Source organism: Triticum urartu, chromosome 3 (assembly GCF_003073215.2).
Source record: "Triticum urartu cultivar G1812 chromosome 3, Tu2.1, whole genome shotgun sequence".
In the NCBI taxonomy this organism is placed as follows: domain Eukaryota; kingdom Viridiplantae; phylum Streptophyta; class Magnoliopsida; order Poales; family Poaceae; genus Triticum; species Triticum urartu.
Genome location: NC_053024.1, coordinates 432,882,040 through 432,902,789, shown reverse-complemented (window position 1 = coordinate 432,902,789; position 20,750 = coordinate 432,882,040).

Genomic DNA, 20,750 nt, shown 5'->3' with positions numbered 1-20,750 from the left:
GAAACTTTTTCATATAAGCATCACAATCCCAAACTTTAAGAAACGACAACTTTGGTTTCTTGCCAAACCACAGTTCAGATTGTGTCGTCTCAACGGACTTAGATGGTGCCCTTTTAAACGTGAATGCAGCTGTCTTTAATGCATAACCCCAAAACGATAGTGGTAGATCGGTAAGAGACATCATAGATTGCACTATATCCAATAAAGTACGGTTATGACGTTCGGACACACCATTATGCTGTGGTGTTCCATGTGGCATGAGTTTGTGAAACTATTCCACATTGTTTTAATTGAAGACCAAACTCGTAACTCAAATATTTGTCTCCGCGATCAGATCATAGAAACTTTATTTTCTTGTCACGATGATTTTCCACTTCACTCTAAAATTCTTTGAACTTTTCAAATGTTTCAGACTTATGTTTCATCAAGTAGATATACCCATATCTGCTCAAATCATCTGTGAAGTTCAGAAAATAACGATACTTGCCGTGAGCCTTAACACTCATCGGACCGCATACATCAGTATGTATTATTTCCAATAAGTCAGTTGCTCGCTCCGGAGAACGGAGTCTTTAGTCATCTTGCCCATGAGGCATGGTTCGCAAGCATCAAGTGATTCATAATCAAGTGATTCCAAAATCCCATCAGCATCGAGTTTCTTCATGCGCTTTACACCAATATGACCTAAACGGCAGTGCTACAAATAAGTTGCACTATCATTATTAACTTTGCATCTTTTGGTTTCAATATTATGATTATGTGTATCACTACGATCGAGATCCAGCGAACTATTTTCATTGGGTGTGTAACCATATAAGGTTTTATTCATGTAAACAGAACAACAATTTATTCTCTTACTTAAATGAATAACCGTATTACAATAAACATGATCAAATCATATTCATGCTTAACGCAAACACCAAATAACACTTATTCAGGCTCAACACTAATCCCGAAAGTATAGGGAGTGTGCGATGATGATCATATCAATCTTGGAACCACTTCCAACACACATCGTCACTATACCCTTAACTAGTCTCTGTTTATTCTGCAACTCCCGTTTCGAGTTACTAATCTTAGCAACTGAACTAGTATCAAATACTAAGGGGTTGCTATAAACACTAGTAAAGTACACATCAATAGCATGTATATCAAATATACTTATGTTCACTTTGCCATCCTTCTTATCTGCCAATCACTTGGGGTAGTTCCGCTTCCAGTGACCAGTCCCTTTGCAGTAGAAACACTTAGTCTTAGGCTTAGGACCAGACTTGGGCTTCTTCACTTGAGCAGCAACTTGCTTGCCGTTCTTCTTGAAGTTCCCCTTCTTCCCTTTGCCCTTTTCTTGAAACTAGTGATCTTGTCAACCATCAACACTTGATGCTCTTTCTTGATTTCTACCTTCATCGATTTCATCATCATGAAAAGCTCAGGATTCGTTTTCGTCATCCCTTGCATACTATAGTTCATCACGAAGTTCTACTAACTTGGTGATGGTGACTACAGAATTCTGTCAATCACTATCTTATCTGGAAGATTAACTCCCACTTGATTCAAGCGATTGTTGTACTCAGACAATCTGGGCACATGCTCACTAGTTGAGCGATTCTCCTCCATCTTTTAGCTATAGAACTTGTTGGAGACTTTCATATCTCTCAACTCGGGTATTTGCTTGAAATATTAACTTCAACTCCTGGAACATCTCATATGGTCCATGACGTTCAAAACGTCTTTGAAGTGCCGATTCTAAGCCGTTAAGCATGGTGCACTAAACTATCAAGTAGTCATCATATTTAGCTAGCCAAACGTTCATAACGTCTGCATCTGCTCCTGCAATAGGTCCGTCACCTAGCGGTGCATCAAGGACATAATTCTTTTGTGCAGCAATGAGGATAAACCTCAGATCACGGATCCAATCCGCATCATTGCTACTAACATCTTTCAACACAATTTTCTCTAGGAACATATCAAAATAAACACAGGGAAGCAACAACGCGAGCTATTGATCTACAACATAATTTGCAAAATACTACCAGGACTAAGTTCATGATAAATTTAAGTTCAATTAATCATATTACTGAAGAACTCTCACTTAGATAGACATCCCTCTAATCCTCTAAGTGATCACGTGATCCAAATCAACTAAACCATAATCGATCATCACGTGAGATGGAGTAGTTTTCAGTGGTGAACATCATTATGTTGATCATATCTACTATATGATTCACGCTCGACCTTTCGGTCTCCGTGTTCCGAGGCCATATCTGCATATGCTAGGCTCATCAAGTATAACCCGAGTATTCTGCGTGTGCAAAACTGGCTTGCATCCGTTGTAGATGGACGTAGAGCTTATCACACCCGATCATCACGTGGTGTCTAGGCACGATGAACTTTGGCAACGGTGCATACTCAGGGAGAACACTTCTTGATAATTTAGTGAGAGATCATCTTATAATGCTACCGTCAATCAAAGCAAGATAAGATGCATAAAAGATAAACATCACATGCAATCAATATAAGTGATATGATATGGCCACCATCATCTTGTGCCTGTGATCTCCATCTCCGAAGCACCGTCGTGATCACCGTCGTCACCGGCGCGACACCTTGATCTCCATCGTAGCATCGTTGTCGTCTCGCCAAGCTTGTGCTTCTACGACTATCGCTACCGCTTAGTGATAAAGTAAAGCATTACATCGCGATTGCATTGCATACAATAAAGCGACAACCATATGGCTCCTGCCAGTTGCCGATAACTCGGTTACAAAACATGATCATCTCATACAATAAAATTCAGCATCATGTCTTGACCATATCACATCACAACATGCCCTGCAAAAACAAGTTAGACGTCCTCTACTTTGTTGTTGCAAGTTTTACGTGGCTGCTACGGTCTTAAGCAAGAACCAATCTCACCTACGCATCAAAACCACAACGATAGTTTGTCAATTTGACTCCGTTTTAACCTTCACAAGGACCGGGCGTAGCCATACTTGGTTCAACTAAAGTTGGAGAAACTGTCACCCACAAGCCACCTCTGTGCAAAGCACGTCGGGAGAACCGGTCTCGCGTAAGCGTACGCGTAATGTCGGTCTGGGCCGCTTCATCCAACAATATCGCCGAACCAAAGTATGACATGCTGGTAGGCAGTATGACTTATATCGCCCACAACTCACTTGTGTTCTACTCGTGCATATAACATCAACATATAAAACCTAGGCTCTGATACCACTGCTGGGGAACGTGGTAATTTCAAAAAAATTCCTACGCACACGCAAGATCATGGTGATGCATAGCAACGAGAGGGGAGAGTATGATCTACGTACCCTTGTAGATTGCAACGGAAGCGTTGACACAACGTAGAGGAAGTAGTCGTACGTCTTTTTCCTGATCCGACCGATCCAAGCACCGTTACTCCGGCACCTCCGAGTTCTTAGCACACGTACAGCTCGATGACGCTCCCCGGGCTCCGATCCAGCAAAGCTTCGGGGATGAGTTCCGTCAGCACAACGGCGTGGTGACGATGATGATGTTCTACCGACGCAGGGCTTCGCCTAAGCACTACAACGATATGACCGAGGTGGAATATGGTGGCAGGGGGCACCGCACACGGCTAAGGAACGATCACGAGGATCAACTTGTGTGTCCTAGGGTGCCCCCTTGCCTCCGTATATAAAGGATCCAAGGGGGGTGGTGCGCCGGCCTAGAGGAGGGCGCAGGGGGAGTCCTACTCCTACCGGGAGTAGGACTCCCCTCCCGTTCCTTGTCCAACTAGGAGAGGTGGAGGGAGAATAGGAAAGGGGGGGCGCCGCCCCTCCCTCCTTGTCCAATTCGTACTAGGGGGAGAGGGGGCGCGCGGCCTGCCCTGGCAGCCCCTTCCTCTTCTCCACATTAGGCCCATAAGGCCCATTAACCCCCCGGGGGGTTCCGGTAACCCCTCTGGTACTCCGGTTTTATCCAAAACTTCTCCGGAACCCTTCCGGTGTCCGAATATAGTCATCCAATATATCAATCTTTATGTCTCGACCATTCCGAGACTCCTCGTCATGTCCATGATCACATCCGGGACTCCGAACTAACTTCGGTTCATCAAAATGTATAAACTCATAATAACTGTCATCGTAACTTTAAACGTGCGGACCCTACGGTTCAAGAACAATGTAGACATGACCGAGACACGTCTCCGGTCAATAACCAATAGCGGGACCTGGATGCCCATATTGGCTCCTACATATTCTACAAAGATCTTTATCGGTCAGACCGCATAACAACATACGTTGTTCCTTTTGTCATCGGTATGTTACTTGCCCGAGATTCGATCGTCGGTATCCAATACCTAGTTCAATCTCATTACCGGCAAGTCTCTTTACTCGTTCCGTAATACATCATCTCACAACTAAAATATTAGTTGTAATGCTTGCAAGGCTTATGTGATGTACATTAACGAGAGGGCCCACAGATACCTCTCCGACAATCGGAGTGACAAATCCTAATCTCGAAATACGCCAACCCAACATGTACCTTTGGAGACACCTGTAATGCTCCTTTATAATCACCCAGTTACGTTGTGACGTTTGGTAGCACCCAAAGTGTTCCTCCGGCAAACGGGAGTTGCATAATCTCATAGTTATAGGAACATGTATAAGTCATGAAGAAAGCAATAGCAACATACTAAACGATCGGGTGCTAAGCTAATGGAATGGGTCATGTCAATCAGATCATTCAACTAATGATGTGATCCCGTTAATCAAATAACAACTCTTTGTCAATGGTTAGGAAACATAACCATCTTTGATTAACGAGCTAGTCAAGTAGAGGCATACTAGTGACACTTTGTTTGTCTATGTATTCACACAAGTATTATGTTTCCGGTTAATACAATTCTAGCATGAATAATAAACCATTTATCATGATATAAGGAAATAAAATAATAACATTATTATTGCCTCTAGGGCATACTTTCCTTGATTGATGCTAGTTGGTTTATTGATGGAAGATCATATGTTCAGATCTTTATGCATATTATACCCCTCTGATTATGAACATGAATATGCTTTGTGAGTAGTTACGTTTGTTCCTGAGGACATGGGAGAAGTCTTGCTATTAGTAGTCATGTGAATTTGGTATTCGTTCGATATTTTGATGAGATGTATGTTGTCTCTCCTCTAGTGGTGTTATGTGAACGTCGACTACATGACACTTCACCATTATTTGGGCCTAGAGGAAGGCATTGGGAAGTAATAAGTAGATGATGGGTTGCTAGAGTGAAAGAAGCTTAAACCCTAGTTTATGCGTTGCTTCGTAAGGGGCTGATTTGGATCCATATGTTTCATGCTATGGTTAGGTTTACCTTAATACTTTTGTTGTATTGCGGATGCTTGCAATAGAGGTTAATCATAAGTGGGATGCTTGTCCAAGTAAGGAGCAACCCAAGCACCGGTCCACCCACATACCAAATTATCAAAGTACCGAACGCGAATCATATGAACGTGATGAAAACTAGCTTGACGATAATTCCCATGTGTCCTCGGGAGCGCTTTTCTATATATAAGAGTTTGTCCAGGCTTGTCCTTTGCAAAAAGGATTGGGCCACCTTGCTGCACCTTTATTTACTTTTGTTACTTGTTCGTTACAAATTATTATCACAAAAACTATGATAACCAACTTATTTCAGTACTTGAGAGAATACCTTGCTGAAACGCTTATCATTTCTTCTGGCTCTCAGTTGGGTTCGCACTCTTCGTTATCTAAGAGGACTATGATAGATACTATAATTGGGACTAATCGAGAATGATTGCTAGGAAAAAAATACAAAATCCTGCAGACGCACAACCCACAGCATAGACTATCCATGGAGATGCATATCTATAGAGAGGGGGAGAGCATTCTTCATACCCTTAAGAGTCGTTAAGCGGAAGCGTTTATAATGCGAGTTGATGTAGTCGCACACTTACATCATCCCGATCAAGTCCCGACAGACAGTACGGCGCACCGAGTGGTTACAGCACACCGTCAAGAAAGTTTAGCTTGATGACGTCCTCGAGGCCTTCTTGGATCCGAAAGAGGGGCGAGTAGTAGATGAGTTCTGCATCACGACGACATGGTGACGGTGGGTGGTGAAGAACAATCTCCGCAGGTTCCAAGCACAACGGAAACTATGATGGAGGATAAACTAGAGAGGACGGGGTTGCCGGCACACGACTTGGTGAATCTTGATGTGTCCCGGGTGCTAGCCCTGCCCCTCTATTTATATGTTGAGCCCTAGGATCGTTTCTTGAAGAAAGAGCCTCCTCAAAGTCGGTTTGGCACGCAAGGCAAGAGTCCTTCTCGGACTCCAGGACCAGACGCCAGGGTCCCTGGCGTCTGGCCCCCTGTCCTCCGCAAAACTCCTTTTGCACCTTCCTAAAGCTTCATGGGCTTTACCCCTTGCCCAAATAAAGTGTTCTCGTACACGAACATTTCGGAAACATCCAAACCTTCCGGTGAATTCCGGAGACCAAACACTATTATCCCATATATCATTATCTTTACCTCCGATATCCGAGCTCCTATTCATTATAGGCGCCTTGGGATGCTTCTGGACTGACTATTGGTCCGCATGTAAGTGCATCTAGTGCCACCCCTAGTTGGTTTTGGAGTATTGATCGACAAACCTAGTTGAGGGACTAATGTGTTTGTGAGAATTGCAGGATAACACAGGTAGAAGTCCCTCATTGATTCGGTTTTACTACCAGAGATGAACCCTAAAAATGTATGAAGACATTGAAGTCAAAGGTGGTATATGAAGATATTCATATTGAAGACTATGACAAAAGAAGACACGTTATGAAGCCTATGGAGCTTGAAGACGTAGATCTTTCGTAGTTCTTTTTCTTTTGTGTTGAGTCATAGGAACCACCGTACTGTTAAGTGGGGTCCAGGAGAACCAGTCAGAATGACTGAAGTGATGCCTAAACCAAAAAACCTATGTCTTCGAGTGAAGACAATGAGAGTGAATCTTGTCCAGAGCCGGACAAGTCAGCTTTGCTTGTAGCCCAAGTAAAGTTGCCATGAGAGTTTGAAATCTGACCGTTGAGACACGTGTCAGTTCCTTAGTGACCCAGGGTCATTTCGGACAAATCAGGTCGGGTTGCCAAGTGGCTATAAATAGCCCACCCCCTACAACCATAAATGGTTGGCTGCTCAGATTTCAGTGCACGGCTTTTGTCGTTTGAGAGCAACCCACCTCGAAGCCTTTGAGAGAAAATTCCTAGCGAGGATAAAGCCCTAACCACCCAAAGCCAGAGTAAATTGGGCATCACTTAGGTCTTCTTGTCTGTGTGATCTGAAGACTTATTACACTTGAGGACTGTGCATCCCCAGACGGTTAGGCGTCGCGTTTAGAGCATCCAAGAGACATTGTGGATTGCCAGTGAATGAAGTCTGTGAAGGTTTGGGAGTCTACCTTGAAGACTTACCAGAGTGATTGGGTGAGGACTATGTGACCTTAGCTCAAGGAGAATACGGTGAGGACTTGGTGTCCTGATCTGCGTGTTCAGGACTGGGTGTCCGGGACTGTGTGTCCTAAGGTTTAAATACCTAGCCGCTCCAACTAGACGTACAGTTGTCACAGCAACTGGAACTGGTCCAACACATCATTGTCTTCAACGAGTCACTGGTTTCATCTTCACTTCCTTTTACTTACTGATCACTCATTGTGAAGTCATTGCGTGCCTGTTCTATCTTTTGTCTTCACAACGCGAGTGTATGATTTGTTTGGCTTCATAGTATCTTCCTACCTGATCCTAATTACACTACAGCTATTTTTCACTGTGCTTTCACTTTGTTGATACTTGACCATGGCTTGCCTAGTGTACCGCTGCATAGTAATAGGCATATCTCTACTGTTTGCCTTCATAACTTCCATGTTTTGAAGACTCATAAAAATCGCCTATTCACCCCCCTAGTCGATATAACGCACTTTCAATTGGTATCAGAGCAAGGTGCTCCCTTGTTCTGTGTGATTCGGTTTAACCACCTGGAGTTTTAGCTATGTCGACTGCAGGGATAATTAAAGTCTCCGCTGCGTGCCCCGTCTTCGATGGAACTGAATATCCCTACTGGAAGAATAAGATGCATATGCATCTTGAAGCCATTGACGTCGACCTATGGTATGTCGTCGAGAACGGCGTTCCCAAGGCTGGAGAAGGTGTCACTGCTGCTGATGTCAAGAAATTCGTTCAACTGGACTCTACTGCCAAGAACATCATCTGTGGTCATCTGACCAAAGGACAGTATGGCCGTGTGAGTGCTTTGAAGACACCCAAGCTGGTCTGGGACTGGCTCTCCAAGGTCAATGAAGGCATCTCAACCTAGAGAGATCAAAGAATCAGTGTCCTTCGCAATCTTTTCAACCGCTTCAAGCGAAATGACAATGAGAATGTCCAGCACACATTTGACAGACTCACTGAAATCACAAATGAGCTTCAAGCCCTCGGCGCTACTGAGATCACCAAACATGAAGTCGTCAAGACGCTGCTGAGATCACTTGATAGTTCGTTTGACATCCTAGCCCTGATGATTCAAGAACGTCCTGATTTCAATACACTCAATCCATCTGACATACTTGAGAGGCTCAACACACATGAGTTTCAGCTTTCTGAGAAAAGAGATATCTACGGTCCAAACTATGGGCGAACTCGTGCCTTGAAGGCAAAAGCTGTTTCCTCATCTGAAGGAGAATCTGACAGCAGTTCTGATGATCCTGAAGACATTGGAAGGGAACTTGCAATGCTAGTGAAGAAGTTCCAAAAATTTACCAAGAAAAAAGGCTTCAGAAAGTCTTCACGATCAAGCTCAAGGAATGATGAAGCTTCTGCTCATGACTACAAGAAGAAAACATGCCACAAGTGCAAGAAAACTGGACACTTCATCTCTGAGTGTCCACAGTGGGACAATGAGAACAGAAAGAAGAAGAAGAGCAAGGAATATGACTCTGACGACAAGAAGAAGAAGAAATACACAAAGTCTTCTTCCAAGTCTTCCTCAAAGTCTTCATCACACAAGAAGAGCTCATCTGGCAAGGCACGTGCGTTTGTTGGCAAGGAAATGGATTCAGAGGAGGAGTCCGCTTCTGAGGAGGCAGAGGTGGAGTCTGAGGAGGAGTCTGATTCTGGCATTGCGAGTCTGGCTACAGCATACGTCGCCAAGTCCATCTTCAACACTGAAGACAATGACTTCATCACCGACACCGATGCAAATGACAAGAACGACTCCACTCCTACCTACTGCTTCATGGCACGCGGTGCCAAGGTAAACACACGCACTACTCGCTATCAAACATCTAGTGACGATGAATCTGACTGTGATTCAAAACCCAGCTACAAAACACTTGCTAAAATTACAACTGAACAACAGAAAGCTATGGAACATATTCAAAAACTGTTAGACAAAAGCGATGATCTGTTGGGTGTTGAAATGACTCGATCTGAATCATTAATTGAAGACATAAAAAATCTTCACGTTAAGTATCAGGAACTTGAAGATCGTCTTGATACTCTCTCAACAACTCATGAAAAGCTTTCCTATGATTATCTTCAAAGGAAGCAAGAACTTGAGAAATTGAGAGCGGCTCATGAAGATCTTAAAAAGGAAAACGAGTCACTTCGCGCCGAACAGATCAGTTCCGCTCAGGAAGGATTTGAACCACCATGTCTTAAATGCATTGAGCGTGATAATGCTACTTCTGTTGCTGAATGTTCCACTGCTACTGCTGTTGCAATATCTTCAACTGTTTATGTGGTAACTAACCCCTCTGCTGAGGATACCACTGCTATTGCTGATGAGAATGCTAGGTTGAAGACATTGCTTGAAACAGGGATGTACAAAAGTCTTAAAGGACATCAGACATTATGTGATGTCCTCAAGAAGCAGATTCTGAACCGAAACCCTAGGAAAGAGGGTGTTGGGTTCGTAAGGAAAATAAATGCAGATGGCTCTTACTGGAAACCTGAGCAGTACCCCAAAACCAAGTGGGTTGCTGCAAAGGAACCTTCAGCAGATCCATCCAATTTATCTGGCTTCACTTGTGCTAACCCCATTATCATTGATGAATCCTTTGATGCAAATTATATACTGTTTAAGAATCAGAGTGGTGAAGTGTTTGCCAGGTACATTGGTACTAACTGCAGGAATGGACCGCCTATGAAGAAGATCTGGGTTCCGAAAAAGTGTCTGGAAAATCTTCCTGTGAATGTCTTCATGACACCTCACTTGAAGAAGACAAACCTCAGACCAAAGGCTTCATACGGTCCAAAGGCTTCATACAAACAGAGGACTCATCTGAGTCACACTAACGCAAATGTTTTGCAGGGAAACCATACTCAGGCATATGAATATGAGAGCGGTTCATCAAACCGTCATGTTCATATGACCAAAAATTATTCTGCTTATTCTTATGAGTACTATTGTCCACCTGCAAGACTGTTTGCTAAGGCTTCAAAGCCAAAATTCTCAGATGCTGCACTTAGACTTATTTCTTCTAAGCCACCCTTGAAGATGTGGGTGGTTAAGAAAGCTTAACTCTCTTTTGCAGGGAAAGGTCTCCAGCAGAAAAACAAAATCTTCTGACGCTATTACTGGGGACCTTAAAAATCTTGTAGGGCGCAAGATGAAATGCCCGAATGGCATCATTATGTACTCCATTCCTAAATCGCATGCTACTCTCCCTATTAGTCCTAATCTGGATCTAAGTTTTCATAACCCACTGGTTCGTCAAATGTTTTTGCTTCACAATTCTCTTCGTGAAGCCTATCCCCCTAACTGCACTGTAGGGTACGACACCAGCGTCTTCAAAGTCTTCAGAATGGATTATTGAAAGTGGGTGTACAAATCACATGACTGGCAAAAGAAGTCTTCTTATGGACTCAACCTTACGTCCATCCGACAAGAGTCACATCACATTTGCTAACACTGGTAAAAGTAAGGTATTGGGTCTAGGTAGAGTTGCAATCTCAAGGGATCAACACATGGATAAAGTCATGCTTGTTGAATCCCTTGGCTTCAACTTAATGTCTGTCTCAATGCTCTGCGATTTGAACATGATCGTAATGTTTGGAAAATATCGTTGTCTTGTACTACTGGAATCTGACAAGTCTATAGTGTTTGAAGGGTATCGAAAAGATGATCTGTACGTGGTAGATTTCTCAGCAGGGCCACAACTTGCAGTATGCCTTCTTGCAAAAGCTTCAGAATGCTGGCTTTGGCATCGGAGGCTTGGGCATGCTGGCATGAGGAACCTCCACACCCTTGCGAAGAAGAAACATGTCATAGGCATCGAGGGCGTCAAGTTCAAGAAAGATCACTTATGCGGTGCCTGTGAAGCAGGGAAGATGACGAGGGCAAAACATCCCTCGAAGACAATCATGACCACTACTCGACCCTTCGAACTGCTTCACATGGATCTTTTTGGTCCCACTCACTACTCAACTTTTACTACTACTGCTTGCCTCTATGGCTTTGTTATTGTTGATGATTATTCTAGATATACTTGGGTGCACATAATTCTTTACAAGACTGAAGTGCAGGATGTCTTCAGACGCTTCGCCAATCGTGCTATGAACAATTTTGGCGCCAAGATAAAGCACATCAGAAGTGACAATGGCACTGAATTCAAGAACACTGGCCTTGATACATATCTTGATACCTTGGGCATCACACATGAATTCTCAGCTCCGTACATGCCACAGCAGAATGGCGTCGTCGAACGCAAGAACAGAACACTCATTGAGATGGCCAGAACGATGCTAGATGAATACAAGACTCCAAGAAAATTCTGGACTGAAGCCATTGACACTGCATGCCATACAATCAATCGTGTTTATCTTCACAAGCTTCTGAACAAGACATCTTATGAACTCCTAACTGGCAAGAAGCCAAATGTCAGTTACTTCAGAGTATTTGGCGCAAGGTGCTGGATCAAGGACCCACACCACACCTCAAAGTTTGCACCAAAAGCACATGAGGGTTTTATGCTTGGATATGGAAAGGATTTGCACTCCTACAGAGTCTTCAATCTCTTTCATTACAAAGTGGTGAAACAGTGGATGTGCGGTTCGATGAGACAAATGGTTCACAAAGAGAGCAACTGCCAAATGTGCTAGATGAAATTCCAGCTAGTGAATCAATCAAGCTAATGGGAACTGGAGAGATTATACCTTCTGAAGCTCATCCTGAAGAAGAACTTATCATCTCAGCACCTGATCAATATGAAGACAATGCTCAGCCTGAAGACATTCCTCCCAACAACAACACAGATCAGCAAGAGCAAAGTCTTAGCCCTGTACATCCTCGTGTTGCCAACGAAGTGCAGATTGACAGAATAATTGACAGCATCAATGCACCAGGTCCACTCACTCGTTCAAGGGCAACTCAGCTAGCAAATTTCTGTGGGCACTTCGCATTCGTCTCAATATCAGAACCCAAGAAAGTTGAAGAAGCCTTCATGGAACCTGAATGGATTCAAGCTATGCAAGAAGAGCTTCAACAGTTTGAGCTAAATAATGTATGGGAACTAGTTAAGCGTCCTGATCCACGGAAGCACAATATAATAGGCACCAAATGGATATACCGCAACAAGCAAGATGAGCATGGTCAAGTTGTCAGAAGCAAAGCTCGTCTCGTTGCTCAAGGATATACTCAAGTGGAAGGCATTGACTTCGATGAAACATTTGCTCCTGTGGCTAGGCTTGAAGCCATACGCATACTGCTGGCCTATGAAAATCATCATAACATACTTCTATATCAAATGGATGTGAAGAGTGCCTTTCTCAATGGCAAGATTGAAGAAGAAGTGTATGTTGCACAACCGCCTGGCTTTGAAAATCCAAAACATCCTGACATGGTATACAAGCTCAACAAGGCGCTGTATGGCCTCAAACAAGCCCCTAGGGCCTGGTATGACACACTCAAATACTTCCTGAAGAGCAAAGGCTTCATACCTGGTTCCCTAGATCCCACTCTTTTCACGAAGACATATGATGGTGAACTGTTTGTGTGCCAAATATATGTGGATGACATTATCTTCGGCTGCACCAATCAGAAGTACAGTGAAGAGTTTGGATATATGATGCAAGAGCAATATCAGATGTCCATGATGGGGGAGCTGAAGTTCTTCCTTGGTCTTCAAATACGACAACAACGCAATGGCATCTTCATATCTCAAGAGAAGTATCTCAAAGATTGCCTGAAGAAGTTCGGTATGCAAGACTGCAAAGGCTTCACAACACCAATGCCAGCCAAACATCATCTGGGTCCTGACGACAATGGTAAAGAGTTCGATCAAAAGGTATACCGCTCCATGATTGGTTCTTTACTTTATCTATGTGCATCTAGGCCAGATATTATGCTTAGTGTTTGCATGTGTGCTCGATTTCAAGCGGCACCAAAGGAGTCGCATCACTTAGCTGTGAAGCGAATTCTTCGATATTTGGCTCACACCCCAACTCTAGGATTATGGTATCCAAAGGGCTCAGAGTTTGATTTGGTTGGATTTTCGGATGCTGATTATGCTGGTGACAAAGTTGATCGCAAGTCTACATCAGCCACATGTCACTTTCTAGGACGATCACTTGTATGTTGGTCTTCAAAGAAGCAGAACTGTGTATCTCTCTCCACTGCTGAATCTGAATACATTGCTGCTGGATCTTGCTGCGCTCAGCTTCTGTGGATGAAGCAAACACTCAAGGGCTATGGCATTCATCTGAAGCAAGTGCCACTTTACTGCGACAACGAAAGCGCCATCAAGATTGCCAACAACCCAATTCAGCACTCGAAGACAAAGCACATTGAAATTCGTCATCACTTTCTCAGAGATCATGTTGTGAAGGAAGACATTGATATCATACACGTCAACACTGAAGAGCAATTGGCAGATATCTTCACCAAGCCCTTGGATGAGAAGAGGTTTTGCAAGTTACGGTATGAGCTAAATATCCTGGAATCCTCAAATGTCCTGTGATCAGGCACACATCCTAACACTTATGCATATGATGACTTAGATGTGCAACACACAAAGTAAAGTATATCTTCAATCAATGAAGACATACATTCTAAGTGTGAATACGTTAACGTGGAATTTGACTTCAGAGCGCCACGATAATTGTGCGTCGTGTCTGGGTCTAATACTTCCTATACGGTGGGTAACGCCACCACCAAATGTTCTATTTTGAAGTGTTTCACTCATGGCGTTATCTTGCAATGTCTTCACATTTGGTTTGGCTTCGAACTCAACATATTTTCATGATTATCTTCACTACGTTGATTATGTAGATATATATATACTAGTGTTCTGTCCTCTACAGCATTCACTTATAGCTATGTCTTCTTGTTTGAATCTTTTGAACTAAGTGAATGTGATCGGACCCTAACCTCTCTATGCTCTCTATCTCAAAATTCTATCTCTCCAAGTCATATGCATTCTATTGAAACTGTCGAATGTCTTCACTGCGTCCTTGTCAGCAGAAGATATAGAGACAACCATAAAGTCCGTTTTCAATGCTCATTCCTCCACATAAAATCCGGAGAAGCAGGAACGACCGCCCGACAATCCAGGCGTGCGTGGGACATGGAACAAACCCCAAACTTTCGCAAACTGGCCACGCATTCCTCAGATGCGAATCGCCAGGGGCACCTGTGTAATAGCACAGTGCCGCCCCTGTGCCTATAAATTATCTCCTTCTTCCACCCTCGCACGAACCCTAGCGCCACCGCTAGCTCTCGACGACGCCGGCGACGAAGCGCTTCGCTGCCGCAACCTCTCCGATGCCGTCTTCACGCCGATCGCGGACATCGTCCTCTCCGTCGTCGCCGTAGGTGTCTTCCATCGCCAAGTTAGGGCACGGAGGATTGAACTGCTCGGCATCATCTCCCACTCCGTCTAGCAGTTCCAAGTGTGGTAAATAAAACTTCTTTTTACAGCCCCTTTTGATCTCATGGTTCTGACACTTTCTACCATAAGAAGTTTCTCTTCACACAAGTTAGATCTCTCAATCTGCATCTCATAACATGCCTAGTATATTCACTTGTGCTTCATGAAGTAGTTAGATTCCTCACTTGTACTGATCTGTGGGTTCGTAGAAATCTGGAACCAACTTCTTATCTATGAGTGAATGTCTTCGCACGATGAGGTCAATGTCTTCTAAACTGATTAATCTTCAAAACCTTCTGAGAATGCATATGACCTCTTCCCCTTCCCTCGCACCTTAATGCTATCACAGGTACATGTCCGTGGGAGAATCCTTCGGTTCTCATAGTCTGCATTCATTTGCAGAATTCCTACAGCATCACATAAATTCTCCTGAAGCCAGTTCCTGTTGGTCCAGCAAAAGAAAGCCTTTGAAGCCTTTGAAAGTTTTGAAGCCTTTCAAGTTAAAGTTTATGGCTTCAGAAGCAGCAGCAAGGAAGGGGGGCAGACAGCGACGTGGAGGAACTTCCAAAGATCTGCCTGAAGACCTGGCAGAAATGTATAAAACAGATCCTGAAGAGAATTATGGGCAGCGCAAGACCCGAATCCAATGGATTCGACGCTACTGGGCAGAACAATGGTTCAAATACCGCTTCACAACCCAAGAGTATGCTGAGAAAAGTGCCATCAAAAGACTATGGGGAGACATCTTATACAAGAACCTTGTACCCAGGTCCAGAGATGAAGCTATTGCCCAAAGCTTCTATCCATGCATGGTTCGTGGGCCACAGCCTGATGATGCACATCCGTCGTCACTACTCTGGTGTCGTGACGACAATCTGTTCAAGCGCAACTTCCAAATTGCCCAACAATCAGCGAAGCAGAACAAGAAGAAATTTGGGTTAGACTTCAACCCTGGTCCCTCCGCACCAAGGGCAGATGGCACACGCGACGCAGAACCCAATATCATCGGTCCGTATGCCAACCTTGAGGGCCTCATCACCCGCATCTTAGTCCAAGGGACTGCCGTGAATGACCCTCCAGCTGACTCTGAGTCTGATGAAGCTCCTGCTGTACCGAAGCCAAAGCAGTCGAAGAAGCCAAAAGCTTCAAAGACGGCCCCTTCATCAAATATCTCAAGGGCGAAGCCATTGGCAACTGCACCTCCTGAAGACAGTGTGCAGTCTGAAGACGTATCCCACGTCTCCAAGCCCCAGAAGGCCAAGATGCCTCAGCCACACACCGGTAAAGAGCTCACAGCTGCTGACATTCTGCGCAGCGAAGCCATTGAACTGTCAAGTGATGAAGATCTTGGAGATGACGCTCTCGAGCAGCTCATCAAGAGCAAAGAAGAAGCTGAAATCTTCAACAATTTGCCTCTCTTTGATGTCGCCATCATCCACAACTTCATCGATGAATGGTTTGCCACACCAAACATCAACTTCGAAGATCTGCAGCTGCCCGTTGGCCTCAGCATCGCCTTCCAAGGCGCTATTGCTTCAGAACTTGCAATTGCCCAGCGCATTGTTGAACTGAAGCAGAAAATTGATCATGAAAAGGCTCAGTTCAAGAAGCATATGGCCAAGCTCAGCGTGCAAGAAGTGAAGAGCTTCAAGATCATGTTGCACGAACTAAAGGAAAACTTTCTGAAGAAGCGTGCAGAAGCTCAAGGTTCGCGGGAGCGAATGAAGACTATGGCAGACAGATGTGTGCAGGCCTACAATGAGGCCGAGAAGCGCAAGGCACTTGGGCGTCCTGGCATCGACCCCAAGATGGCCGCGAAGAAGAAGAAGAAGCCTGCTATGGCTGAACCAGAGGCACCAAGGCAAGAAGAAGTTCCAATTGTCTTCCAAACTGCAACGACCGGCTCGAAGCCAAAGAGCCGGTCAACCGCTTCGGAGCTCAAGAAGACGCGAACTGCAGAGGCTGAAGCCAGGAAGCGGAAACACTCTGAAGCCTCTCCTTCTGCCCCCACTCAGAAGAAGCGAAAGATCAAGAAAGCTCGGGCTGCTCCCACAGAGCCCTTGATGGTTGAACCCCTTTCTGTCGTCTATCCTGACGCAGAACGACAACTGACAGTTCATGAGCCTGCTTCCATAGAGGCTCCTGAAGCTGAAGACATACCAGCAGCCGACCCCATCGCTGCTGAAGACATTGGTCATCAGGACAATGTACAAGATGATGCAGCCCTTCCTCAGTATGAACACAACGAACTCATCAGCATTGGTCGTCCTCTGACGCCAATTGCACAAGATGCATCATGGGCGGATCGCCCTCAAGAGGAAGAAGATAATGAGGCCCAGCCCACTCCAACCCCACAGGCGTCGTCTGCATTCCGCAGGCTTCGCAAAGGTCCAAGGCCTCAAGTCTATGCTGAAGACATTCCAGCTGCATCGGCCGCAGAAGAAGCACCACAAGAGCCCACTCCTACGCTCCACCAAGAAGCAGTTCTCCAGGAGAACGTGCTTGTGACCGACCCTCCAGCTAGTCAAGCGGAGGCTGAAAATATTGAGGCTGCCACAACCAACACTGAAGCCAATGTGGAGCCCTCCCCACCAAAAGCTTCAGAAGACAGCGAAGCTACTGATCCAGACACTTCTGTTCCTGAGTCTGCTGCAGGTCCTCAATTTGATTACCATGTTGAGCACAGGCCTCATGTCCAGAAGCCAGTCCCAAGGCTGCCGAGGTTCCCAGGTCCTGCATCAGCACCTGGCTCCTTTAACATCAATAGCTTCAAGGCAGATAATACGTTCTTCAACAGCTCCAAGAACCCCTATTCAAGGGAAAGGATTTCATCAGATAGGTTCTGGAGCTATCCTCAGCGCAGCTACTATTCATGCATCCTATACAACCAAGGTCGCATCTTCCCACACAAGCGCCTTGATGTTGAAGCTATTGCTGGTCTGCCCTGTCTAGAGGAAGCGTTGGATTGCTTCAAGCAAGTGGGTCTGCTGCAATTTGTAACTGATGAAGAGCACTGGAATGAAGAGCTTCTGCTGCAATTCTATGCCACCCTCCACATCAAAGGATACAACAGAGATCCGAAGACTTGGGCCCTGGAGTGGATGACCGGCAATGTCCATCACGAAGCCAATGCATTTGATATCATTGAGCTCACCGGCCTGCCCACTCCTGGCGAATTCTTCGAGGAAGGCTGTCCACTACACACTGAAGCTCTTGAGAGCATATTCCAGAGGCCTGAACCGAATATGAGTCAGATGCTTTCCATGATGAAGCCATTGCCCCACGATGCTCCTTATCCAACAGAGTTCTTCGTTGAAGACTTTGAGTACCTGCCCAGAACCATCTATCACATTATCCGGCGGACTCTCTGGCCTATCAAAGGGCACTCTCCAAATGCCAAGATCGAGGGTGCAATGAAGACTCTGCTGTTTTGTATCCTTCATGGCAAATGCTTCAACGCACAGGATTTCTTCATACGCCAACTAGCTGCATCAGGCTCAGATCTATTTGGTTTAAAGTTCTATGCTCCATGGGTAATGAGACTGATCCAGCTTCACTCTGCGATCTCATATCAGCCCTCAGCCCGCAACCATCGGATTTTCTTGCCAGATGTGGATGCCTCTGCTGAAGCTATATATCCTGAGCCTGCCAAGCAACCTTTGAGTCTTCATAATGCAGAACACCAGAGCTTCACTCAAAATGTTGAAGGTGTTGAAGCCATCTCCAGGGTGTATCCTTTGGCTGGCACTACACGTGCACCACACCCTGCTTCAACTGAAGCCACTGACGGTGCAACTGCTTCAAGACCCAAGAAGCGCGCTCGTGTTCTCAATAACCGAGAGCTTCTTGTGGCCCTTCATCAAAAACAAGATAGGCATCATGACTGGCTAAAGCGTCAGATGAAAAGCCTCTTGGTGGATGTTAATCGTCTTCGAAATCTTGCCACCAAGAATTCTTTCGTTACCCATGAAACCTGTCGTCGTACATGGAAAGGGCTATCAATGATGTGTACTGAAGCTGAACTTGAAGAGGATGGCTTCACTGAACGATTCAAGTTTGACACCACACCTCCTAGAAGGGATGTGATGCGAAGCACACCATCACTTGAAGACTCTGAGTTCTCTTCATCTGCTGCAACAGTAACTGCACGAGTCATCGAGGATGAAGACGATGCAACTTCACCACCACCCTCTTCTGCACCGCCAAACACCTCCAACGACCCTGCTGCTCCTGGGAACGAGTAGACACTCTATGTCTTCAAACCTTTTTGGTCCTTACTGACAAAAGGGGGAGGAGCATATGGGTTGATAGTCTTCAAGCGGGTCCATATGGGCGGGTGCTTTATGTTTAGCTATATTTTGCTTCGTGCTTACAACTCTCGTTTTTGCTTCATTTGGTTCCTTGAGTTGTAACACTAAACCAGATGGTCGTCTGCTACTTGTTTGCCACCCCGTTTTGCGAAGATAAATTCCGCATGTGCGACGATAAATTCCGCACTTATCTCATTCTGCAGACGTCCATTTTTCATTATGCATGTCATTATCTTCATATACCTTCACATGCATAGTGGATTGTCATCATAAGTTGAAGTGGATCTCCACAAGTACAACCTGCCATGTGCATTTGCATTCCAAAGGCAAATTACTTATATGCACATCTTCAGGGGGAGCCCTTGCAACTTATGAAGACAATTCCCTATCCTTTACAAATTTCACAGATTATATTCCCCGTTGAAAACTTCAACTAGTTTGTCATCAATCACCAAAAAGGGGGAGATTGTAAGTGCATCTAGTGCCACCCCTAGTTGGTTTTGGAGTATTGACGACAAACCTAGTTGAGGGACTAATGTGTTTGTGAGAATTGCAGGATAACACAGGTAGAAGTCCCTCATTGATTTGGTTTTACTACCAAAGATGACCCCTAAAAATGTATGAAGACATTGAAGTCAAAGGTGGTATATGAAGATATTCATATTGAAGACTATGACAAAAGAAGACACGTTATGAAGCCTATGGAGCTTGAAGACGTAGATCTTTCGTAGTTCTTTTTCTTTTGTGTTGAGTCATAGGAACCACCGTACTGTTAAGTGGGGTCCAGGAGAACCAGTCAGAATGACTGAAGTGATGCCTAAACCAAAAAACCTATGTCTTCGAGTGAAGACAATGAGAGCGAATCTTGTCCAGAGCCGGACAAGTCAGCTTTGCTTGTAGCCCAAGTACAGTTGCCATGAGAGTTTGAAATCTGACCGTTGAGACACGTGTCAGTTCCTTAGTGACCCAGGGTCATTTTGGACAAATCAGGTCGGGTTGCCAAGTGGGCTATAAATAGCCCACCCCTACAACCATAAACGGTTGGCTGCTCAGATTTCAGTGCACGGCTTTTGTCGTTTGAGAGCAACCCACCTCGAAGCCTTTGAGAGAGAGAATTCCTTGCAAGGATAAAGCCCTAACCACCAGAGCCAGAGAAATTGGGCATCACTTAAGTCTTCTTGTCTGTGTGATCTGAAGACTTATTACACTTGAGGACTGTGCATTCTCCAGACGGTTAAGCATCGCGTTCTGAGCATCCAAGAGACATTGTGGATTGCCAGTGAACGAAGTCTGTGAAGGTTTGGGAGTCTACCTTGAAGACTTACCAGAGTGATTGGGCGAGGACTATGTGACCTTAGCTCAAGGAGAATACGGTGAGGACTTGGTGTCCTGAGCTGCGTGTTCAGAACTGGGTGTCCTAAGGTTTAAATACCTAGCCGCTCCAACCAGACGTACAGTTGTCACAGCAACTGGAACTGGTCCAACACATCATTGTCTTCAACGAGTCACTGGTTTCATCTTCACTTCCTTTTACT